Raw genomic sequence first — 26,072 nt, forward strand, 5'->3', positions numbered from 1 at the left:
CCCCCACTTCCGCGCCCCCCCCTCCCGCTTGTCCCGGGCTCCGTTGTGCCTGTTGCGAGCCCGGGACCATCATGATGGCGCTCCGACAGAGGATCAGAGGGAGATCGGTACCCTCTCTGGTGTCAGAATGCAGAAGTGATGTATATTAGATCACTTCCGCATTCTTGTGTCACTCTCCAGCTTCAGAAGCTGGTGAAGCAGATCTCTGCTTCATCAGCTTCTTTGGTGGTCCCCAGCTGATATTAGGGGTCTTGGAGACCCCTGATGTCTCCATAAAGAGAACCTGTCACATATCTTTGCTATCACATAGGGGGGGTTTCTTTCTTTTACCACGATCATTGAACCTGTCCCCTTTCCAGGACTCAAGCTGTTGGCGCTGTGTTATGTATTGTCTTTTAAAGCATCGCCTATGGTCAATTTTGGATATGGTATTTTTTTGCGATTTTAAGGTGTGCGCACAATTTTAAGGCTTGACATGTTTGGTGTTTATTTATCCGACGTGACCCTATCTTTTTATATTTTACCCAAATATTGGGTAATAATAAATGTATTATAAATCTGTCCCCAAAAAATGGTATAAAATTAATTTCAGTACAGCGTTGCATAACAGAATAAATGTCAGTCAAAGTACCGCAGTGCTGAATACTGAAAAATGGCCTGGCCAGGAAGGGCGTCTAACACCTGGTCAGCAAGTGGTTAAACAACTACCAAAGTCCAACTTTATTTTACCTTCTACAATGGCAAAATTTCCATGAAATCTCAAATTTCAGAGAAATGGTCACAATTTTGCTCATCCATCAATGCCATGACATGTGACCTATTTACATACAAATAGTACTTATTGGGGTTCTTCTCTATTGTGTACACTTTCAGTTTCCTAGTTTAACTACATTTTTTATTTTTGCATTGGCCGCTCCCCCGTTACAATGACTGCGCTGCAATCTCTTTATCACAGCATTAGCCTGAGGCTCAGGGTGCAGTGGTGTGCCCTGCACTAGTTGCCAGGCGATAAGAGGGATGATGGAGACTAATTTATCCCATTTTGCACAGATTTGGAGATGAACTGCGTTATTTTATAATTCTGGCATCCTCGTTTTCTTAATGTACATTTTATGTGCCAAAATAATGAAAATAAAATGAACTAATTCCATCTGTGAGTTCACTCCAGTCGCAGAGAATCCTTCCTTCTATGACACTGTAATGATGGTCTGGATTTACAGTGTTTTGGCTGGTGGTCATGTTAGAGGAACCAATGTGTTTTATTTTAAGGGGAAATGGCACTAAAAGAGATGTTATTAATATTGCACATAATCTATATAAATGAACATTGTGATGATTTTCATCAGGAAAAACGGTAAAAGAAAATTCATACTTAAATGCTATACTAAAATATTGTGAAACTGATTAGACATTTAAAGGGTATGTCCACCCAAATCTTTGGGGTCCCAAAAAGCATCAGCACATCTGTCTCTGATTGCAACTCTTTGGTGGTCACCCAAAATCTTAAACTGTCAGTCCACCCAAAAAATATTTTATTGTAAGGTTCTGGCATATATAAAAATGCATTAATTATCCTCTGGAATCATTAATACACCATTACATTTATTTTTGTTAATGCAAGATGCGTAAGAACCCAACTTTGAATCCGGATCAGCCTCTTGTAGTCTACTGTATAGTTTTTACTGCAGAGAGACAAGGAGATGACTCTATCACCGTGCTGCTTCTTCTTTTAGGGCCCATTCACACCACATCCAGATCTCCTCCAGACCAGACTGTTTCCAGACCCAAAATGTATCCCAATGCAGGGCTCAAAATTTCAGGTCCTGAGGTACTAGCCAGGCCTTCAAAGTTACTTGCCACCAGTTGCCCTGCATAACACAAACAAACACACACAGGGCACAACGCGCACACAGCACAACACACATACAGCAACAGCACAACGCACAGGGCATTACACATACAGCCAGAGCACAACGCACAGAGCATTACACATACACATATCATCTAAAATTAATTTTTAGTCTTCGCACATGTCTAATAATATGAGGGGGGGGCAGTTTTCACTTTTTAAAAATCATTTTTTTAATTATATTTTTTTTATTTTATTATGTATTTATTTTTTCACTGTTGGGGGTGCTTCGGGGAAATATTAGGGGTCCTAACAGACCCCTGACATTTCCCTTCTAAAATAGAAAAGAAATTGAGGACACCAAATCCTTAATTTCTTTTTCAGCACTCAGTGAATGGGAAGCACTCAGTACAGAGGCTTCCCATTCATTCAGACACTGATAGTAAAATATTTACTATCAATAGTTTCTGAATGGGGAGGAGCCTCTGTACTGAGTGCTTCTCCCCATTGAGGAAATCTTGAATGAACCGGCTGGGATGTAAATCACAGCCGGCTCATTCATAACCAGGGACACATAGTACTATGTGTCCCCAGTGATTTTCAAACACTGGAGTGATCAGAGATCGCTCCAGTGTTGTCCTTCTCACACGTAGGATCGGTAAATATCTGTGATATTTACCCATCCCACGCTCGGCCACGCACAGAGCCGCTGTCATCCTGAAACTGACAGGATGACAGCGGCTCCGATCTCCCCGCTCGGCCATCCTGACAGCTGCGGGTGCAGCTTCTCTCCCCCCTCACCGCTCACCCATCCTGACAGCAGGCAGCGCTCCCTCCTGCGACCCGCCCCCGGGACGGACGAACGAGGGAGTGCTGTCATCATGTCGGTGAGGAGGAGAGCGGTGAGGAGGAGAGAAGCCGCCCCGAGGAGGTCCAGGTATCCCTCCAGGAGTTGAGCGCCTGACTCAATGGCTTCATTTCCACTCGCCCCCACAAAATTTTCACTCGCTAATTGCGAGGGGGTGAGTGGAAATTTTGATCTCTGTCCTAATGTATCCCTATGCCATTTCTGGTCTCTGTTCACACCAGCGCAGTCCGTTCCAGACCAGACCAGAAAAATACTGCACGTCTCATTTTGTCTGGTCTGGAATGCACTGGAACTGCGGCAGGTTCACACGATTTTCTGAACCAGACCTGGTCCGGAAAATGGTGTGAACCTGCCCTTACTGTCCAAACATAGGGAAGGGGTGGAATACCAATAGAGAAAGATCAGGTCCCCTCCCCTGCCAGGAAAGACTGTGTTGTGCTTCTTAGCTGTGTAAATCTCAGAACTGGATGGGCAGAAATGATTATTATTTTATTATTATACAGGATTTATATAGCGCAACAGTTTGTGCAGCACTATACAATATAAGAAAGACATTACAACCCCAATGCAATTCAAGACAAGATGGTAAGGAGGGCCCTGCCCGTGAGGGCTTACAATCTACAAGGGAGGGGCCAGTGATACATGAGGAGATAGTTGTGTGGGGATGAATTGTTTGATTATGTGAAATTCAAATCCTGTGGCAGGCAAACAGCTCTCATATATGTATTTCATCTGTGTATTTAGCTGTTTGCCTGGAGCTCATCTTTAATGTAAACCTTTTTCATTGCCCAAGCACTTAATCACTGTGGTACGTTCATAATCTGATCAGCTGATTCAGTTGCACTCTTTGTTTTGCCAGATAGTACAGCCTAAGCACAATAAACAGCGCTAGTACTGATATACCTTTCGATCCTACCAGAAATCCTGTGAGCTGATAACCTAATGAAATCTCAAGCCCTGTTATCAGCCGTGCCCTGTTCTCTATGTGGACTGCAGAACACATTCTGCTTAGGTAAGGTAATGAGAGATGGGGGAGTTGTTCTGTAGTCCAAATCAAAAGCGAGCAGTCTAGGGTGATAAGGTTGCCCCTCCACAGATACAACAAGTGTAGCCACCCTAAGACAGGAAGTGTGTTACTGTCAGGATCACCTGGTGAAAACAAAGGAAAAGAGCCTAAAAAGGAAAACAAAAGCGGCTAACACATCTAAGGGCTGGTAAGCTGCAATATATCACATTTTTGAGTTTAGATACATTTTAGGCCCCATTCACATTTGAAGGACTTGCAACACATCTCCAGAAGAGCACCAACGCTTAACACAAGACGTTCATTTTATTCTCTTGGGCCCTTTCACATTTGAATGATGTGGTGTTGCTTGTTATGGCAAAGAAGTATATGAACTTCTTTGGGGCAAGCCCCTGTAGACTTTATTAGGAGTGCCTAATTTATGCACAAAAACACATATCACACATTTTTCATGCATTTTTGTGATTAACAATTGTGTCCTCCTCCTTGTAAACTGTTTTCAATTCATCTAAATAAAAAAACTAATGATGCCTGAAAAAACGCACAAAAAAATGTTGTGTACAAACGCACCTAATAAATGTGGCAAAAATAAGCAAAGAGGCCGAAGTTCAAGACCTAAAGCTGTACGTGGTGTTACAGAACAGTATGATTTTCATAGATAGCCTCAGCGACAGCACTTACAGCACATATTTGGCTGTGGAACTGTTTTTTTCCTTTTTACAATCAGCTTGACGTACATACAGCAGCAGCACCCCAATCTGATTCTTTTCCGTTTTAAAAGATGTCTCTGGTAGCTGTAGCAGTCACACGTGGTTTTTCTTCAAGTGGTAGTAGGCCCACGCTGACTGGCAGATGGAAATAAGCTAGTAGTTTGGGAAGGTTGCCTCAGGTCTCACTGATGCAAAACTGTCCTACTACTGGCCAATTTCTATCAGACTCTTATTAGGAAGTTAGAGAGAGCAGATGATACAGCAGTGTAAAATTAGCTAGTGACAGGACTTTTTGGGAGAATTGGCCGAAATGTACTAGATACAGAGCATGGGCAGGTGTTTTACTACAGAGACTGCAGATGACACAACATTGTAAAACTGGCCAGCAGCGGGACAGTTTTAATCTGGGATAATAGGTCTAACTGGTGTATGCCTAACTTTATTTTTTATCCAAGGGGATAGGGGAGTGTGCTTAATCCATATGATATACTGTGAGGTGGTTTAGGCTATACTGTCAAGCAATGCAGCAGCATGTTGCGTTGCAAAAGGCAGCTCCAGAAACAGATGACTTGTAACACGAGCCCTTTCAACATAAGGCCTATCAACATCAAATAAAAATCAATATACACAAAAAAATAAATGAAAGCCCCAAAATACCACCATTTAAAACTTTTTTTTTCTAAAAGGGAAGCCTAAAATAAAGTCCTAATAAACATAAAATAATAAAAAAATATACCCACAAAATAAATGAAACCCAAAATTACCGCCTCTGAAACAGAAGCCCATTTTTTTTGCAGCAAAAAAAAAAAAAGAGCTATAGACAGCAGCTAAAAGTGACCAAGAACATAAAATTAAAGACACAAAGCCTTCGACAATAAAAGCAGAAAAAGAAAGCAAAATGGGTTTATTGGCCAAAGAGCTAGCAATCAGAATTAAAGTACAGTTTCCTAACTGACCCTTTTCACTTCCTGTGCAGTTGGTCAGGTTTCCTTATCCTTTCCCTACAGCAGCTTCCCATACCCTAGCCCCCTTTATTGGCCCTGGCCCTTCTAGGCCTGCTGGCCATGGTTCAAAGGCCCTCAAGTGAATCATGGTTTTAAAAATAAAAAAATAGCATAGGTGAGATCCGACTTAAATTTGCTGGGACCGCAAATTTTGAAGCCGCAGATTTTGCTGCAGACTTGTAATCGGAACCTTATCCCTAACGATCAAGCTGAAAATGTAGGCTATGTGTGTGACTGTGAGGCATGAGCTGTGCTGGGTACACTGTCTTACAGATAAACTGGCTCCTTTACAAAGCAGCCCCTTCCACTTAATAAAAGCGATATGCTTAATTATTAAGCGCAGCTGACCAGCAAACACAAGCTGTCTAGCGCAGTCTCAGGTGAAATAAGAGCGCAATAAATGCATAATAGAGATTTGTTAGCACAATAAAAAATGTCATTGGTTAAGTGATTAATATTCATTTACAAGACAGAAAAATCAAAACTAGGCAAGCAAATAAATGGGAGAATGCATATTTCACAGCCCTCTAAAGGGAAGGTGGATAAGCCAGCGAAATATATTTCAAACTATTTTATATTAACTTGCTAAGGAACCTTGACAGCCTCTGCCTTCCAGGTAGTGTGCATTTGAAAATATATCTCCATTTAAATGTAGATCTGCTGTTTTCTCGAGGGGGCACTTGGTGAATCTTTTGATTGAGCCTCTTCTAAGTAGGAGAAATAGCCAAAAGATTCCCAGGCCAACAGAGATGCTTTAAGCCTTTTCTGAAAATAATGATTTTAAAGGTTCATAATATTATGATATTTTTAAGCTGCCTTTTACATTTTTATGGGCTAATAGGGCCTTGTCTTGACAGAGGACTATTTTCTTTTTTGCTGAATGGATTTTCTAAGTTGCTTTACACAAGAGAATTGTGTGCTCTGTAAAATATGAATGTTTTCGTTAGATGTGTTACTTGTGTTTCTGTTCTAAATTTGTAGGGTCTTTTTTTTTTCTTTTTTCTTTCCTAAACGTCTTTACGTTCCAACAAGTGTAGAAAATAGCCCATGAAACAGCATGTGTCCAGCAGGGATCTGCAAAGCCTCCCCATGTCAATGGAAGGGCCCACTTTGCAACAGAAACAAAAATTAGACACATTTACCCTAAACCAACAGTAGGGGTAGGCATACCACACGGGGGCCATCTGGCACATAAGGGCTCATTTACACTAGATATGGCTAACACCCCTCCCACTGTCACATAGATTTGGACACTGTCTCCTTTCATCAAGCTATTTACACTAGATATGGCTTACACCCCTCCCACTGTCACATAGATTTGAACACTACTTACTTCCATCAAGCTGATAATTGATACAGTGAACACGTGTTTTTACCTGGCCAGTTCACCAGTAGTTGAATTGGTGGGTGGGATTTGGTCTTGTACATAGACCCTGTGTCGAACATGTTGTAAAATTTTACTTAAGGTTTTGGCTCACTGGAGGAACATCTTGATACAACACTTGATATAACTTTATAAGCTTGGACCCATTAGCCCACAATCACAGTCAAATCAGTAGATTCTGCTGCCAGGATCACTGATAATGCATAAACGGCAGGTCTTCGGGGCAGAGGAACTCAGTATAGGAGAGGAGAATGTGCAAATAAGGGGTTAAAGGGTATGTAAACATTAACAATGGACTTCTCTTAGTTAGCATTGTTCCCAGTTCTCTCTCGTTGACTACAGAACTTATGGAGATGAGAAAAGGGGGGTAGTATCCTCCAGAAATATAGTAAGGTTAGTATAAAGCTTATGTTAGGGTTAGAGGGAGTATTAGGGTGGGGGTTTAAGTTACATTGAAGGTTAGTATGAAGGTTACAGGCAGTATTAGTGTGAGGCTTTGTGTTGTGGTTTGAGAGTAGGTTAGTGTTAGGGTTTAAGGAAGGGATAGTTTTATGGTTTAAGGAAGGGTTAGTTTTAGGGTTACAAGAATAGTGTGAAGCTTAGTGTAAGGGTTTAAGGTAAGGTTAGTGTTAGGGCTACAGGGAAGGTAAGTGTGAGACGTAGTGTTTCAGGTTTAAGGTAGGGTTAGTGTTAGGGTTACAGGGAAGGTTTGTTTGAGGCTTAGTGTTAGGGTTAGAGCTATGGCTAGTGTTAGGAGGAGTGTCATAGTGAGGCTTAGAATTAGAGAAAGGGTGTTAATCTGGCCATACTGTACACCTACAGATTATCTGCAGACTTTCTATGGTCAACTGTGGGGATGGAGGAATCTCCCACTGGGCCAAGCTTCAGTATCTTGCTAGTTGCCCCTGCTGGCTCTCAAAATACCTGAACAATCTGATTGGATGTAGGCATTATTCAGGTATTTTTAGAGCCAGCGGGACCGACTAGCAAGATACTGAGGCTTGGGCCAGCGGGAGATCTCTCCATCCAAACAGTTTAACGTAGATATAGGAATCTGTTGCACTTTTTCCATCTGACCATAGAAAATCTGCAGATAATCCATAGGTGTATGGCCAGCTTTAGAGTTACATGGAGGGTTAGTGTAAGGCTTTGTATTAGAAGGAGGATTCGTTTTATGGGTTATAGTGAAGGTTAGTGTGAACCTTAGTATTTGTGTGGGGGTTAGTGTTAGGTTTCCAGAAAGGGTTAACGTTGTGTGACAATAGGCGTAGGTTAGCGTGAGACTTAATATTAGAGGGGAGATTAATGTTAAAGTTTCAAGGAAGGTTAGTGTGAGAGTTGGGGTTACAGGTAGATTTAGTGTAAGGAAGGCTTTAAGGTAGGGCATACCTCTGCACTGGGATGTCTGCACCAAAAATTTTTAGCACCAATCTCCCAGGACTAACAGCTAATGTATTGATCCCAGATGTATCTAAATTCCTTTACAACCTAAAGCCAAATGTAAACTAAGGCCCTTATGGCGCCTCTAATTATTATGGGTTGGTCACATAGGATCAAGCACCCATTTGGGCAGCGTTCCATAGGGGCTCCAGAATCATGAGGAATTTAGTAGCAATACTGCAAATTCCACATGTGCACCTGCATTAAGTAAAATAAACTTTCTCCGGCCTGGCAGTTAATGATGGGAGGTACTTGGTGGAGCTCTGTTTGAAACAACCCCTTTAAACCCCCATGTGGACAAGACCCACCAGCTATAATATATGCGCATACCTTATACAATGTATTAAGACTAAGGGCATGAAAGCCTATTGTAGCTGCTAAATTAATTGTTGGTGTTGGCATTCATGCATGAGTAGTAGAGATACAAGAATTGTTCAATTAGGTTCCACCTGGGCTCCCCTAGGCCATGGGCTCAGTAATGGTTATATAAATGTACTATGCCATACTTCACAGTACCTCTGTGCTGAGGATTTCCCCACATTGTTTCTGAGCTTCTTTGAATGAGTCCATGAGCAACATGCTTATGGATGTTATCCTGGTATCAGGTGACACATTTAGAGGAGGAAGGTTCTCAATTATAAATCTCAATAAAAAATATCACCAGCGCATCACATTCAGATGAGAAGACAGGACACCTTTTTGTCACCAACAGGGAGTGATGTTTTGAGGCCACTAATGACTTCTGCTTCAGGCAACAGGGACAGTGTAAAAGTCACTGCAACCTAAGGAACAGGTCCTTAGTGGTCTTGAATTGTTGCTTACTGTTGGTGACAATAAAGTGTCTTGTATTCTTATCTAAACATGGTGTTCATGCGATATTTTGAATTGAGACTAATGTTTTAGGGACACCATCCTCCACACATCCATTACACCAGAGAATCCTTTGATGATTGAGTCTGAATGCTGTATGGAGTGCACTGGACTTCTTGTATTTAAAGGTTCTCAATAATTTCAAATGATTCTCTGCATTTCCAAGCATGGAGACAACAAAAAATGCAAGTGTCTTTTACAAGAAAGATTTTAGGTTTCTCTATAGTGGGGTTGTAGGTTTCTCTATAGTGGGGTTGTATGTAGTATAAATCTATGGCTGCAAATATCAAATGAAAAGATATTTGGCAACAACAATGAGATTTATACATATAATCATATGATCCATTTTCTGATCATTCACTGCTGTCAAAAGATTCCTAGCAGTTATACAGCACATTCGCAAACCGCAAACTCCCGACCATTTGCTACATCAGGTCGCATTCATCTCTTCTGAGCCAAGATCTGGATTCCCCATTCTTCACCTAGAAATTCATATCTCTGTGGCTTTTAAAGATCTGCCATCAAATAGCAAATCATTCATTCTTTCCAACGATTCCTTACCGATTTCTGTGGTGACACTTCATTCTCTAACCCACTCTGCCATCTACGCCCACCTTTGATGCTCTACAAATCTGGTCTTTAGTTTCGAATCTCATTTACATATGCCAGCTTTCATCCTCTGTACCCAACACTATTAAATGTTATAACCTTCATGAGTAATGGTGGTAATTACTGACTACTGGCTGGACAATTAAAATAGACCTTTTAGGAACTTTACTAGTCCATATGCATAAATTCCTGACATGTCACAATATACAGCAACTTAATTTTCAAAAAAGCTCTACCTTTTATTACTAAAAGTTGTCCTTGAACTCCAGTCAAGTGTCTTTGCCTAGGCTGATATGTTGTCATCAGTCTGCTGCAGGCTGGAGGAAGCAGGCTTCTTTTAGCCAATGATCGAGTGCAACACTTTATAGCTAGTCACAAGGTGAGAGATAGCAGCAGGGGCAGATCCATGTCAGACTTTTGTGAAGATAGCCAAGAACTGCACAGAAACCAGTATTTAAATGATCGTGTTGTCGATGAGCAATCATCCTAGTCCAGAAATTATATGCAGACCCTGGATAGAACCTAAACAAAGAGGGTTCCATCTTTCTGGATACAAAGGTAGCAGATAAAAGTAGGAATTCTATTATTTTTATAATTATGCCCATTCACGCCTGAGTGCTGTGTCACCTTGTAACTTGAAGGTGTCGAAAAAGCACACAAACTTTTTTGACAGAAACATGTCATTTTGACTTTATAGACTTCAAGGAAACACATGTGAAAAATTTGCCTAATGTCGTCTTTTGCATGAATTTGTACCTAGCAACCATTTCCTCCTAGTATTTAGCATTCCATTGGCTAACACAAAAATGTGGAAGCCTAAAAATGTCTTAAAACACCTGAAAAGTGCATTGAAAAATGCACAAAAATAGCCTCAAAATCATTCGAAAATGACCACCCTCAAGCGTGAATGGGGGCTCAACATGAATGATATATCTGATACTATGTCCACTTTTATGTTCATACAGTAGATTCACCTGCATTAAATATGGCTACCCCTGAATTACATAATGGCTTGTTTAGAGTGACCCTGCTGTGAAAATAAAATTCAACAAAAGGCTCTACCTGCAAAAAAGGAATATAAATACAAATCGCGCCATGAACACCACCCCATTAAACTCGCTGCCTTAGAAACCGACACTTCTGTGAGTGTCAATCTCCTGTATTACCCCTGCTGCACTAGGTTGTTTCACCTGCCAGGCCCTATGTCACTACAGGACACAGTAGTGCCGTAGAAGTTGGTGGGAGGCACCACTGAACACAATGGGGGGTCACAAGAGCTTGACACTGCCAAAGGTGTCTGTTCACACAGTGTGCTCTCTTTAATGGGATCACGTATGACACACTAGGCGCATAAGAGTGAAGACTTATGGACTTAATTTGCAGGGAGACCATTTTTTATTATTTTATTTTTGCGCCAGGGTCACTTTAACAAATGTGTACGTTGTATCCTTTTTTTTTCCATAAGAGTAGAGTTGTCTTCCATATAACAGCATGAGAACCATTGCATAACTCCTACAAGATACCTTATATATGGGTCATTTCGTGCTGTCATATTGTGAACTGTGGTTTTGCATTTCTTACCAGCTTCAGCAAGTTGCACCATGATAACCTGATCAATATACAGAGAGCAGAGAATGTTGGAGCGAGAGGGCTGTGAAATAGGCAGACAGCTGCTAGTTAACTACAGGTAACCCGATTCATTGTGGAACGCTACGAGTGCATTATCTCACTGACCATGAATCTTCTGCATATGAAGAGAAGGAAGGTTAGCCATTCCTCCAGCACCTTTGACATCACCGGCCGTTTTTTGCTGCATTTGGCACACTTTCTTTTAATTTGGATGTCAGCATGGGCACAATCCCCCCGTGGTACCTTAACTATAGGGGAAGCAGTATTTTATATATTTAATCTTTATTTTTTTCAAACAGATTTTGTGATGGGGAATCCAGTGGCAGCTTCTTTGAAGCAGATATAATTGATTACCATAAATTTATTTTAAGAAGGAGACATAACAAGGGATCCGACATGATGTTTCGGAATATATCGGCTGGCCGCCGTGCTCTTGAGGGAAATGTAAGGTTGCCGAAATCATTTCATGCCCTGTGTGTTTTTGAACATAAATCAAAGAAATTGTAGGAGAGTTGGAGATATCCTTTGAGATGCTTTATAATAAACACAGGCAAGTCTATATTTTACCGGGCTGTTTTTCAATGGTTAGAAAAATAGATGTGGGGGTTTCCCTGGCATAAATATGGATGGTCAGATAAACTAGGAAATCTAATGTTTAATAACAATAAAAATTATACTGGATGCCATCATCTGCGCTGGAAAAAATCAGGGGGCCTTGCAGCTATTACACTACATAGGCATTTGGAATGTTAAAGGCCAACTCTGGGTTCCCTCCGCAAATCATCTCCTCCTCCACCCCTCCACCCTCATTATGGCCCCACTGGCAGTATTTCATGCTTTTCATGTTTTAATACTTACCAGACCGGTCATGCAGGCATGTGATGCTGCAGGGTCCTTTTCTTTTTCTCTCCAGGTAGGGCGGTCCCCCCTAATGCAGGGGTCATAACGCCCTGCACTCACAGTATGTGCTCAACCCAGAAGACTGAGGTTACTTGATGGTGAAGAACGGGTACTGCAGGGGGCAGTTCTGGATTAAAATATTGAAAGTGAGTATTTCAAGGGCTCTCTAAAGTTAACATAAGCAATTCCTGTTTCCATTCAGGGCCAAATGGCAGGTTCTCTTGAAAACAGCTCAGCGCTGTTTGAGCTCACACAGGGCTAATAACCTGCTTCCCTCCCCAAGGAACAGTGCTTGGTCTTGGTAATTGGCTGGTCAGACATACCTCCCATCTTTCTGAGGCGGTAAAGTGGGACACCTTTTAGTATGTATGCAACGGACACACCCCTTCTACATCCTAAATTGCATGAACCATGAAGAATTATTACTACAAAAATAAGTTATTTGTCACATACCTACATGAGAAACCCAGGGTGGCAAAGGTGGTCTCTTGCACAATTCCCATATGAGCACCTCCGGAAGCAAAGGCAATGGAAAGGCACAAGTGCCTAGGTGCAGGAACTGGTGACTGGAACTCAGTAGTGCTGGTATCAGATGTATAGAAGTACCTCTGGCAATCCACCAAGGATGTGCCATGTTCAGGTACGGGTGAAGTCAGGTCACTAACAGACAAGTAACAATGCACCAAATCATAAGCAGAATCAATGCTGGGAACAGGCAGAGGTCAGCAATGTGCAGGCAGTGAAGTACAAAGCTGGTGAGCAGAATCTTGGATGCAAGTCCAGGCTGAGATAAATAATAGAGGTAATTGGTAATAATTGACAAGACAAGGGAAATCCAAAAACTGGTCAGACAGAAGTCGGGTCAGCAAGTTCAGAATCGGAGGAATACAGACTGAAAGCCCATTCAGCTATGAGCCTATGCAGGACTCTTAGAACTAATGTCCATGGTAGAGGTATGTACATCAATTCAAAAAATAGGGGCCAACAGAGGAGCAAAAAGGCAACCTAGTTCCAAATGAGGGGTGGTCCACCAACATGAAGGTGAGTTGGGAGCTATGGGAGAGAAGGTCACATGCTCCCCCATACCGATATTTCCAAGTCTGACAGATGAAGAGAGCTGCAGAGGAACATGTCGAAGGTTAGTATTGGAAAGAGGGAGGTGCAAAATGGCAGATTGCTTAAACGGTCTTGCTGGGATGTATGAATAAAGAGTAATCAGGGCTGTATTTAGACACCATGCCTTCTTAGGCACTCTGGGATGATGAAACCGTTTTCTAGGAGCTCCTCTCCTCCTCTTTTGCAATGTGATTGTTAAAAGCTATAAAATACAGTTAGAATGCACCTTTCAGGCACCTTGGGACCTGCTTTATATGCAGAACAATTTGCCAGACCAACAAACTAGAGAAGAGAGAGTTTCATATTTCCTGAACTGTAAAGAGTCTTCTGACACCTTTCAACATCCCCTGCGTCTCCTTGTTCAGTGTAGCCACCAATGTCCACATCTTTAACAAGTTTCATTATTGGCAGCGCCATCCACGGTCACTTTGAGCACCCACGCTGACAGGGATACCCGGTAAGGAGTGCAGCAGGATTCTGGAATACCAATGTCCACAAAGCACACACACACACCAAGCAGAGTTTATCCCTTCCTAAACTGTTATGATGTATTTTTTCCTTAGTGAGACCAAGCTAAACTATGGCTTGCTTCTTTACTTTAAGTGTTTTTTTTTACATTTGCCATTAACGATATCAGTGCAGCTTTGATCCTAGGAGATTAGATTTGCATGGAAAAATCCCTAAGGCTGCATTCAAACTGATGATGTGCATTACCACTTGCGCATTAAGGTGCATTGCAATAAGGCTGCTTATTCATTTTGTATGGGCTGCCAGCACGCCAGCACACAGGCTTTAACAGACCCAAAGCATTTTTGTTCAGTACATCACAACACAGTGTACAGGTGGTTAAGAACGGTGTGTTGTGGTGTGCTAGAACGCATGTGTGGTGTTTTGCACTTCAATGAAAATGAATGCAAACACCCTTACCTTAGCCACTATTCTCCTGGTGTGTTACTGTGCATTGCAGTAATGTACATTATCCCAACACAACTGTGTGAATGGGTCCTAACAGTGGTCATATAGACCTAAAAACCATAGTGGAATCACATTTTGGATCCCTGGATTCTCTCCAACTCAAGGACATCTTTTCTGTGGAATATCGGAAATGGACCCCTTAAAGCCTATCTCTGGGCAAACCAAAAACTCCCCTTGGAATGGGGCTACCCCTGCAATGCAAGGGTTATGTGCTCGTTTATGCCAAGGGGAATGGAGTAAAGCACTTATCTGATCACAGCTCCCCCGGCTGTCAACGCTCCCCTCCAGATGTCCATTGACATCCTCATGTCCAATGCAGGTCTATAGATCTTGCATCAGAAGTGATAAGATCCATGGTCCTTAGACCGCCACAGCAAAGGGGAGAAGAGGCTGCAGGGATTGCTGTAGCAGTCCTGCGGAAGCTGGCGGGTGCAGGAATCTGGTAAGTAAAATAGCTTTTTCCTGTTTTCTACTCGCAAATGAGCACTTAATCCTTCCAATGCAGGGGTAACCCCAATGTAAGGGTAGTTTTTTTGGTTTGTCCGGAGATGGGCTTTAAATGCTTTTCTGTTGTCTTTTTTCGGAACGAAACGAATCGCACATGTCTAACGCACAGCATGTTTGGAGACCTGTGTGCATGTCCTAATTGAAAACAATATACCCGCGTTCAGATCCGCAAACAAAAAACCCTTTGCATTGTGTTTTTTATGGCCGCATGCACAAGGCCCTAGGTGCGTTTTTTTTTTTTAACGCAGGATCTTTTTCCAGCTACTGCAAGCAAGATCATACATGTATAGATGATCAGTAATTTAATTACGGCCATATGCATGACCTCAGGCAGATATAGCATTTCCTATAAGGGGGTCTATCTATTTAGTCCAGTTGCCCCCTGCAATATGCAGCATCAGGACCGCGTTTTTTGCATTCTGCCTTATTAGTTATGTTGCCTGTGTTTGCAGATCGCCTCCTCCAGCTAATTTCCTTCGGTGTTTATTCTTTGGGACTTTGTAAACTAGATCACGTCTTGTGTTTTCGGTGGAACGTATCTTGGCTGTGTATGCCTCATTGGATAAATAAGACTGAACCGCGCACACCAGCCGCTGGAATAGCATCAGCCTCAAGGGTTTTTTTTGCAGGGTGTTGCTGGTCAGAAATTACTCCGCGCTGAATACATTGCGTCTTTTGTTAATTTAATTGTATAATTAGTTTTTTGCTTGCTATCAATGTGTCCCATTTTTATCAACTGATTGAGCTGTTCTTATTAGGTATAAAACAATTCCGGTGACTTAAGCCTTATTAATGGCTGGCATAATAGATTGGAAAGCTGGCGAGACGATTCTCTGTAGCAGTGCGCAGTTGTTGTTTTTTAATCTTTTTTTTTTTTAAGATAAACTCCGTAGATTAGACCAAATCTACTCTTGTAGTTCCCCCTCTCCCACACCACAAACATTACCTGCTTGTTAAGTTTAGGGGTAGAGGATTAAGGAGTAGGGTTGCCACCTGTGCCAGATTCACCTGGACAGTCCAGGTTTTGAGTCCTGTATGTGCTGTTTCCGAGTTCCAGGTCAGCTGAAACCAGAAACAGCATGTACGGAACTCAAAACCCGAAATCCGGGACAGGTGGCAACCCTATTAAGGAATAGTATTAACCTTACTCCTCCAGCAGGCTTCCTCCATGTGTGCCACTGGTTTGGTGAAGCCTGCTCTCTAAGTTGCCGATGGCCACGGTTGCAATCTTGCCTACTCCCTGTAGAATGCAGGACTAATATCGCTGCATTGTATTTGATGACACCAAGGGTCAGCTCACAGCCCAGAGCATCAGGGAAAAGAGGAGAGCACCAGAGCCCGTCGGATCAGGGAGTTACATACATATTTCATAGAGGGATGCATTGGTAGAAATAGATTTTTGAGTGTAAAGGTCCGCTTTAAGGAATACAGATGTTCCTCGCTTACCGACTTACCTGTTTTGCGACCACTCGCACTTACGACGGACCGCCGATCGACCTCCAACCTTGCGCGTCAGTGTCAATGCGCCGTGTCGCCGGCGGAAGTGACGTCCTCCGATCTTCACTGCGGGTCCCGGTAAGTATTTTCATTGCCTGATGTACAGTACACTGTTCGGTACTGTACATCGGCAACGCTATACAGTACTGTACTAATGCAGTACAGTACTGTATTGAGTTCCTCACTTAACGACCCAATTCGTTTAACGACCTGGTCGTAGGAACGGAACTCGGTCGTTAAGTGAGGAATACCTGTACAGTTTTGTCCTCTCTATACCCCAGTCTGCTAATTGGACAGTGAAAGAGCAGCAGCAGACTGATGAGGTCTTTCCATTGCTCTCACCTCCTTTCCACATACTCCTTGTTAACACATTTGCATGCAGCACATCTGTTTGGCTCCTAGTCCTTCCCCTCCCTCTCTTAGTATTAGTAGTTTACCTCTAATGATCTGTGTCCTGTCTATGGCTGGCTGCTGCATTAGGTGAAACGATTATTTTCATACACCCCTGACCCATCTGTAAGTGCCACAATTCAGTCACTGAAATGTACAGTTATGACTAGTACAGAGATCAAAGTGGGTTACTCGCTCACCACCTTGCCCATTCACAAAAGGTCTTGTATTTTTTTTACATGGAATACAAGGTGTTCTGTGCATGGACACGGGACATCACATGTGGAGAGTAAACCACATGATCTACCTCAAATCAAAAAAACATTTTCTCTTATTCTTATTATTCACAAGCATGCATAACACGCTTTGTATAATCAGCTCTGTAAGCAGTGGTACTTTACTACTACTAACACTATTATATCACTGTCATTGTTATTTTATCATCTCAAATGATACAATCAATGTGAAAATCAATTCGAAAAGAATAGCACACAGGTTATCGCCCCTTAAAAAAGCACCAGCTTCAGGCTAGTGATAACTGGCAGCTTCAGTAGCTCTCTATGGAGGAAGACTGGAAAATGAACCATTTGAGGTGCTGAAATAACACTTCACGGGACAATAACGATTTATGAGAAAATAGAGCTTTGGGAAGATTACTGCTCACTTCATGTGAAAAAATAAAGATGACACATCTCGGTGATAATTATACTTGTGAAATTAACATTTTAGGTGAAAATGATCATGAAGTAAACTTACTAGTGGTGTTATAAAAACTCATCCGTTTTAGTGAAATAAAACCTAATCTGTTAAGTGTGTGTAGAACTCATGGCAACTCTCAGCATCAAAACATGTGACAATGACCCCGGCAGGAGCTGCTGGATTTTAACGGGTTCTTCTGCTTTCCTAATGGTGACCTGCCCTGTAGCTACAACCTAACTATTCACCGACCTACCAACAGCGACAAACAGACTTCAGATCCTCCCATTCTTTCATTGTAATTTATTGGCTCAGTGCTCTTAGGAAGAGAGGGGTCAGGGTAAAGAATACCCAAAATCAGAAGCAAAAATTCCCTTCACTCAGTAAACATCTACTACTATCTTCCAGTATCTATTGACCTTTGCCAAAGGTCGATACCTCCCAACTTCCTCAGATGAGAAAGAGGGACCACTTCCAGCACAATTCATGAAAACTGGAGCAGAAAGATTGCTTATGGCATCCAATCGGCTTCTCTATTTAGTTTGTTCAGTTAAGCTTTGAAAATGAAAGAGAGATGCTGATTGGTTGCTATGGGCCATTGCTCCAGGTTCTGTCTGCTCCAGTTTTTATGTATTTAGGCAATGGACATGCTCCTGACTCTTATGGGGACCATTAAGAATAAATATGGCAAAAATGATTTTTTCTGCCCAGAACTGGATTTTTTTCACCATTAGTTATCTTTTCTACCGGAATTTTTGAAAAAGCAAACAAGATAACTGAGAGATAATTTAAAGATTTTAGTGCAAAATAACACTTTTGGTAGTTAAATAGAACCTTTTCATAGATATTTGTATATCAGACCAAAAAGAGGGACAACTGAGAAGGAAAGAACGACAGAGGGCTTTAATTCCAAATGAGGGACATTTGGAAGGCATGCAGGACAGCTGTAGGACTCTTTATTCCCCTGCCATAGGCTAGTGTGGATTCTGTAGGCCTTTGCCATAGGCCAGGTTAGGACTCCCCAGGCCTCAGCTATAGTCCAGTTTAGGACACTGTAGGTCCAGATGGGCAACTTGGAGAACAAAACACTTTTCCTTGGCTCTGAAGGCAAAGACTGGACCTCTCTGCAGCTGCACCCTCCCCAGACAGCAGCTTGTGGAGATACTGTAGATATAAATAAAGGTATGCAAAATAAAGAAATTCATACAGTAAACCCTATACCAGTATTACAGTGTAAGTCAATTATAGATCTATTTTATGGGTATGTTTGGCATCATGTCTCACTCTATACACTTTTCAGAAGAAAATATTTTTTTGTAATTTTGTTGCAAAGTTTCTTAACTGGAGATCCTACCTGCAGTGGCGTAACAATCCCCATAGCGACCCACGCGGCTGCTATGGGGCCCGAGGCACAGGGGGGCCCGGCCAGATGCCGTGTGGGTCGACATGGGATCCTCTGTTGGTGGCTTTCACTGGCGGCTGAAGACGAACACACCGCTGTTCAGTCTATGGTGTGCTCTGCAAGTTCACCCTCAGGTGGGATCTCGAGTGGGCTCTGCAAGGGGTATAACTAGAAATCATGGGGCCCCATACAAAATTTCGCTATGGGGCCCTGTGATTTCTAGTTACGCCCCTGCCTAACTGTAACCGCACTTCTTGTTGCTGATTGACAACGCCAACTGTCTGTCTTGGAATAAGCAGCAACGTTGTCAGCCTGCTGTGTCCAATGCTTCAGTTGGCCATTGGGTTGCCTATCAAGTCTGTTATTGCCTCATACAGACCCAGTAGGCAGTATGTTCACATGCTTTATAGTAAATGCTGCCGCGACAACCCTGCAGCTTCATTTCTGCTTTAAGTCCCACTATGCATCTCTTCATTACCATGTGCAGTTGCAGTGAAAGTCCTACTTTAGCCCAAACTTTTTTGTTTGTTTTAGTTTTTGACAGAATGGGAAAAAGTCAGAACTTTTGTAGAGCTGCTACCACTGTCTGTGTCCCCATTGGGAAGATTTACGCTTCCTGTCCTGGTGACACTAGGACAAAAAACGGTGACAATAGGTGTCACCAGAATAGAAGATATAAAAAAAACCCTGACAGATGTTATAATCCTTCCCCATTGTACCAAATAACTGTTTTTTGTTTGTTTATTGTTCCATTCAGAGAGTTATCCTATCACAGTATGTGATCAGTACAGGAAGTGAGGGTGAATTTTCTCTACAGGGCCAAACAGCAGTAAAAGATTGAAAGAGTTTATAACCCGTCTACATAAAATCCAAAATTGGCTATAATGCTCACCTTCTCTTCAGCGCAGTACCCGGCAGACTCTTCCACTATATATACCCCTTTGTGTGTTGGGTGTCATGGGTGGGGGGTTGACCATACAGCAACATTGGCAACACTCTCTGCATTATTGAAGACTGCCTAGTGCTGGACAGGGTGCAAGAGGACCCTGCATGCCACATGGAGAAAAAGTAAAATATATAAAACAAAAAACACAATACATGTGGGAGCGAGGAGCCTTGGTGGGGTGGGCAGACAGGAGAAGAGGGTGGAGTTGGGCTTTAAAGTGGTACTCCACTTCTTTTTTTTTTATACTTTGAGCATCCCCAATCTCCTTTCCTGTACACAGGAAAAATTGTGCCGTACTTACCGTCTGCACACTCCAGTGATTTCCTCAGCTGCCTCCTGCATCCAATGCCACAGGTCCTCTTTAGGCAGAACAACACTCATGTAATTCTGGCCATTTCCTGTGAGCCCAGCCTGTCGTTCACACACCTCTGGGGGTGCATCATCATGCACATTGGACTCACAGTACTCCAGGACTGAGCGGCACTCAAACGTCATGACATGAGCGTTGCTCAGTCTGAGAAAATGACCCGTTGCTGCAGAGAAAGAAGAGGAAGGACCTGTGACTTTTTTTAATAAAAAAGAGTTAGGGGGTACTGGAGTTGGGGTGCTGACGTGTTTTTTACTGTATATGGTGTTCTGCTTTAAGTGAAGTTTTATAGACTACAGAACAAAACCACTATCTGAAAACATACTTGTGTTTATTCTAAAAACACAATCTTTCGTGAAAATGAACATTTTGCCAAGCAGAGAGAAGAAGTGGGGAGACCTTCTGAAAAGTGAGGTCACACTAATGCTTTAATTGAGGATTATGTGAAGCTGTCGAAGCATGTTTGGCCTCCCTATGCCTGGCACTAAACACTGAAATGTGATGCCATTGGTTTTTCAGTAAGGTCTTCTTCCTACAGGACTGCAAACCAGCATCAGCTTGCCTGCATGTTTATGTGTGTAAACTAGGGAGCATATGACGGCGTTCACTGAGCAAGACTTTAACCCTGAAATTTCACACAAGGCGATCTCTTCATCAAGGAAGTTTCCATTATCTCGGCACATTTAGTAGGGTGTCTCTGTAATCAGATCAGAATGCTGCCGTATGCTAGCAAGACTTCCTTTAAGACACTTTGTCCTTGAAACTGCACCAAACTCTTGGGAGATTCTTAAGACCCGTAAGTACATTTAATTGAAGCTACAGCAGCTCTAGACCACAGCTGTAACCATCTGCTCCCTGGGGATCTGCTCTCTGGGTAGGGGGGACAAAGGGATCAAAAAGGGTCAAGCGGTTTAGGGTACTTTGCTGCTTTCATTCTCTTTGCCTTTTGCATCATTTTCCTATTTAAAAGAAAATTGATGATTGATCTTTGTTGCAGTTTTTATTCATCGACTATACCGTGCTCAAGCTTTGAATAGTTTACGTTAATGTAATTTTCTTTAGTTTGGCTTTGACTTAAACTAGCGGGCAATTAGAGTCGCCATCAAAAGATTCTAAGTCAAAGTTACAGATTTACAGATTGTTGTTCCATAGTAATTGTTGGCGGTGGTTTTCCCCGTCTTTTCCTTTTCACCTTCTCTCTTTTTATTCTCTCACCCCTCTATTTTCTTCTCACCCCCTCCCTCCTTGCTTTGTTTTATTCCTCAATCCCCCCTTCTTCATCGTTTTCCTTTTTACTTTCTTTTTTTTAAATTCTCCCTCTTTCTTTCCTTCTCCATCCCCCCCCTTTACCAACTTTTTCCTTTTCACCTTCTCTTTTTTTTAATTCTTTCTCTCTTTCTTTCCTTCTCAATCCCCCCTTCTCCCTCGTTTTCCTTTTTACTTTCTTTCCTTTTCTTCTCCCTCACTTTCTTTCCATCTCTATCCCCCCTTTTGCTGTCTTTTTCCTTTTCACCTTCTCTCTTTTTATTCTCCATCTCTATCTTTTCTTCTCAACCTCCCCTCTGTTTTTTTACATCTTTTTCATTTTCACCTTTTGTCTTGTTCCTTCTCACCTTCTCTCGTTGTATTCTTTATTTCTTTCTTTCTCCCCCCCCCCTCCGCCTTTTTACTTCTAACTTTTATTGTTTTTTATTCCCCCCCCTCCTTTTCCTCCCTTTCTCTCACTCTCATTATCTCTTTCACCCTCTCTGTCCTCGGTCTTCTTCTCCTTTCCTTGGTCTTCTCTCTCTCCCACTCTCCTTTCTCATTTAGTTAATCCACCTCTGCCAGTACACACGGACACATCTTTAGCCATGAGGAAAAACATCAATCTCTGCTCATTTTCAGTATGATGTCTGAATTTCTCTTTTCTACTTCACATTTTTTCTTACTTAAAGTATAACAAATACACAACAATTTGATTGCATTCTTGGTTGACTAATATTTCCCTAATGACTTGTCCCTAATGAGGTCCCTTACCAGCTATTTTCCAAAATGTTGAAATTTTTTTAACACTGTTGCTAAAGAGTTTGTCTCCTCTGTAATGATCCTTGTGCCATGCTTGTTGCTCCCCAGCACTTGAATCTTTATCACTTAATATATGGGTTCTTCTAATCAAAGTACTATTATTCTGTCTTAAAGAAAATTCCTGAGAAGCTGCCTTCCCTGACTGTTTGTTCTGCAAATGCTAATTGTGTGGCTCCTGCCCAACCACCAAGTACAATACTTTGACTTGCTAACCTAGTATGCAAAGAAGGACTTTTGACTTAGCTCTGACTTTTTTGATCTCTGTACTTGTTTCACATCTCTATACTTGCTTCCACCAGATGGCATATCTCTTCTCCCTAATCATCAGCCTTTAGGTGGGTGGCCTACCCACACCTGGCACAGTTTATACTTTATAATAATTGCAAAGAACTTGCGCTAATGGAAATACTAAGAATAATAAAATATGGATAAAAGTTTAGATTGGATAAAACTGGATAAACATAAATATATATAAATAGATTGGTCTAAAAAGGATAGGGGAAGCCGCTGAACAAAAAGGCACTCAGCCCCTATTAGGATGTGGTATTTAAAAAAACGTACAGCGCTAACCGTCCTTCAAAGGTGCATATAAGAACTCTGACGTTCAGGTCAGGTTTTAACAAATACTAGTAAATAATTAATAATTAATAAAACATTCAGTGGAGGGGTGTGTCTCAAAATATTCAATGTGAATCAGTTGTGTGATAATACATCAAAAACAGACAATGTATACCTCAAAACAGACAATATGTAGCTTATCTAATAAAATTGTAATAAACTGTGAATATATGTAACATGTGTAGGTGATTCTTGTTAATAAATAGTGAATGGACAGACCATGTGTACCAATTGAATAAAATGAAATAAAAATAAAACTTTTTTCAATGTATATGTGAGTAGTCCAAATCTTTTGTAGTTTTTTTTAAAAGTCTTTAAAAATCCATAAATGTAAAACACTTAAAAAGTGAAAATTCGGTGCAATAATGTGTCCAACGAAACTCCAAAAAAACGAAACAAATGAAAAAGATGAAGAAATTTTTTTTGAAACAAATGAAAAAGATGAAGAAAAAAATTGAAGACAAAAAAGTTTTTTAAAATACCACAGTTTATACTTTGTTATGTGTAAAGATCTGAACACAAACACTGACATGAGGGTGATAATGGGACCTGTGGGCAAGATGTCAAGCTAAAAACTGATGATTACAAGGATAAGGTGTGGGAAAGGAAGAGCCTGATTTTGGTGCAAGCACTATTATTGTGGGAATCTAGGTTGGGAGGGAGTGACTCTTGTGGGCCTGGGAAGGGAAGGGCAGGGACATTAGTGGGGCCCTGAATCTGGGGGGAAGACTTTTATTGGGCTCTTGGCCTAAAAAGGGGACCTTGAGTCCAAGGCAAGTACTCTTGTGGGGCCCCATGTCTGGGGGAGTCAGGGACTCTTGTGGGGCTCTGAGCTTGTGTGGAGGATTATTTTGGGGCTCTAGGTTGGGGGGAGTGACTTTTCTGGGTCCCTAAGTTCGCAGTAGGACTCATAATGGGGAAATATAAAAAAGATGTTACACTCCAAATTGCAAATGTCCCTGTACAATCATACTATTGAGTAATAGTGGGGAACAATGGTGACTGGCTATAAAAATGTAACCTAGCTGTGATTTTCCCTGGTAAAAACCAACTGGGGATGTCTTCTGTCAGTCAACACAAATGCAGATAGGACCAGTACCAGTTCAGTACACAGTAGTTCAAAGAATACAAACAACATCTTGGCATTCTAGGTAGAAGAATGACCAGTGACTCCTTGCATCCTTTTGTTATAAATGGAAATTCAGATTAAACCTGTCATGAGAAAAACAATTGATGCCTTAGTTTTCTACCTCCTTTGGAAAATGCTGGTTACCTGGTTGCTGTACTGACTGTCTGGCTTCTGTACATTGAGTTACTGAGCTGCAGGAGTGCTGACCAATTAGCTGGCATGTTGTTACTTTTTTCAGATGTAAAGATTTAAGTTCAAGGTATGTTAACATTTATATTTGTGTTTAAATACTTCCCTATTCAGCCTATATAAGAGTGCTTCTGGCACTCTCCCCCGACAGCCAGGCACATGAAGCTTTTTTTGAACCTACTCACATGGTCTTTTCTTGGCGGTGATGTTCCCCATTGGCAAAGTCCTTGTCAACAAACAAGCATGATCACATGACCAACAACTGAAGAAATCAACAAGCTCCATTCTTCTATGTGCCTTAGTTACCATTTGTTTAGGGGAAGTAAACTTGGAAGCTGTGCCCAAAAAAGGCAAGCAGAGGGCAAAGGACCGGTCACCAATGTTACTTGTGGGCTCTCTGAAACAGATCTTTTCTACATTATTAACTAACCATGTTTGTTCCGCACTATGTCTCTGTGTAGAGGCAGTCATCTTGGTAGAGGCAGGGCTTTGCTTCCTTATGTCCTCCCTGATGAAAAGTGGGGGAATATTCAAGAAGAAGCAGGAGAGGTGGAGAAAACACAAATTCACAGAATGAATGAAGCAGAAGCAGGGAGATCTTTGCAATGCAGGATTTTAGATACAGCTTCATTTCCAGCAGGGAGAACAATAAGTAGAACACTAGTGGCATCACCAAATCTCATTACATTCTCATGAGACTAGCAGTCTAAAATGTAAAAAATTACATGTGGTTCCCCCCAAATTCTATACCAGACCCTTATCCTAGATAGCTGTCTAGGATAAAAAGGGGATCCCTAAAAAAAAAAAAAAAGTGGAGTGGAGTTCCCACTTTAAGAATTCTCCCTTTCACATCAGAAGCCCTTCTTCACATCAGAGACCTACTTAATAATACTCAGCAAAGTGCGACTGTAGCAGCATAGAAGAGGGCGGGGAATGAAGCAGATCTGTGCAGAGGTATACTTCTGTCCTCTTCTGAATGCTGGGGGAAGACCTTGATGCAGCCCTCGCCACCCCAATTAGGATCATGCATTTTCATGGTGTTGCTGGCTGGCTAGTCTTCACATTGGAAATGCATGGCACTGTGCGAAAATTTGAAGGTATCTCGGACAAAGCCAGAAAGCAACCCAAGGTGCCGCTGCACCCTGGTTGAGAGAGGCTGCTGTAGATGATCTCACGCTGCAGATATCCAGCTATTAGCTTCAAGGCACCGAAAGTACGCTTACATTTTCTAAAATAAATTCATGATAAATGGTAGGTGTTTAAGGGTACTGCTTAGGCACAATTAACATTTCTACATGTTATCTTAAAGATATCAAATCTTCACATTTTAAGTTCAGGTCCACATCAAGGTGGCATAGACAATCTACTAAGTTGAGCAAATTCTGGCAATTGTTACCTAATTTCTATGATGCTAATATCATACATATGCAAGTGTTTTTGCAATTTTGGAGCTTTTGATTAAAAAAAACAAAAAAACAATTGCAGTGAACTGGAGGGTCTGCTGCAATTTGCCTCCCATACTCTCAATTAGAACTCACAAGTGACAAGTGAGCAAACAATTGAAATTCGAGGTGGAAATCATTCTTACTTTTAATACATTTCTACTTCAATGTGTTTGTTCAGTTGCTTTAAGTCAGAAGTCTTCAAACAGTGAGTGACAGATTGGTGTGTATTAGACATGTGCGATTCGGTTCGTTCCGAAATTCGTTTCGGACGAATTTTCGGAAATTCGGAGATTCGGATGCATCCGAATTCCGAATTACAGCTAAGACGAATGCAAACGAATCCGAAATTCCCAATTTCCCGAAATTCGTTATTGGACGAATTTCGTTGCAGCAAAATGACATTAGGAAAAAAAAATGACACCATTTTACCTCTGCAACACA

The sequence above is a fragment of the Nanorana parkeri genome, unplaced genomic scaffold (assembly GCF_000935625.1).
Source record: "Nanorana parkeri isolate BGI_ZX_2015 unplaced genomic scaffold, ASM93562v1 scaffold1, whole genome shotgun sequence".
NCBI classification, from domain to species: domain Eukaryota; kingdom Metazoa; phylum Chordata; class Amphibia; order Anura; family Dicroglossidae; genus Nanorana; species Nanorana parkeri.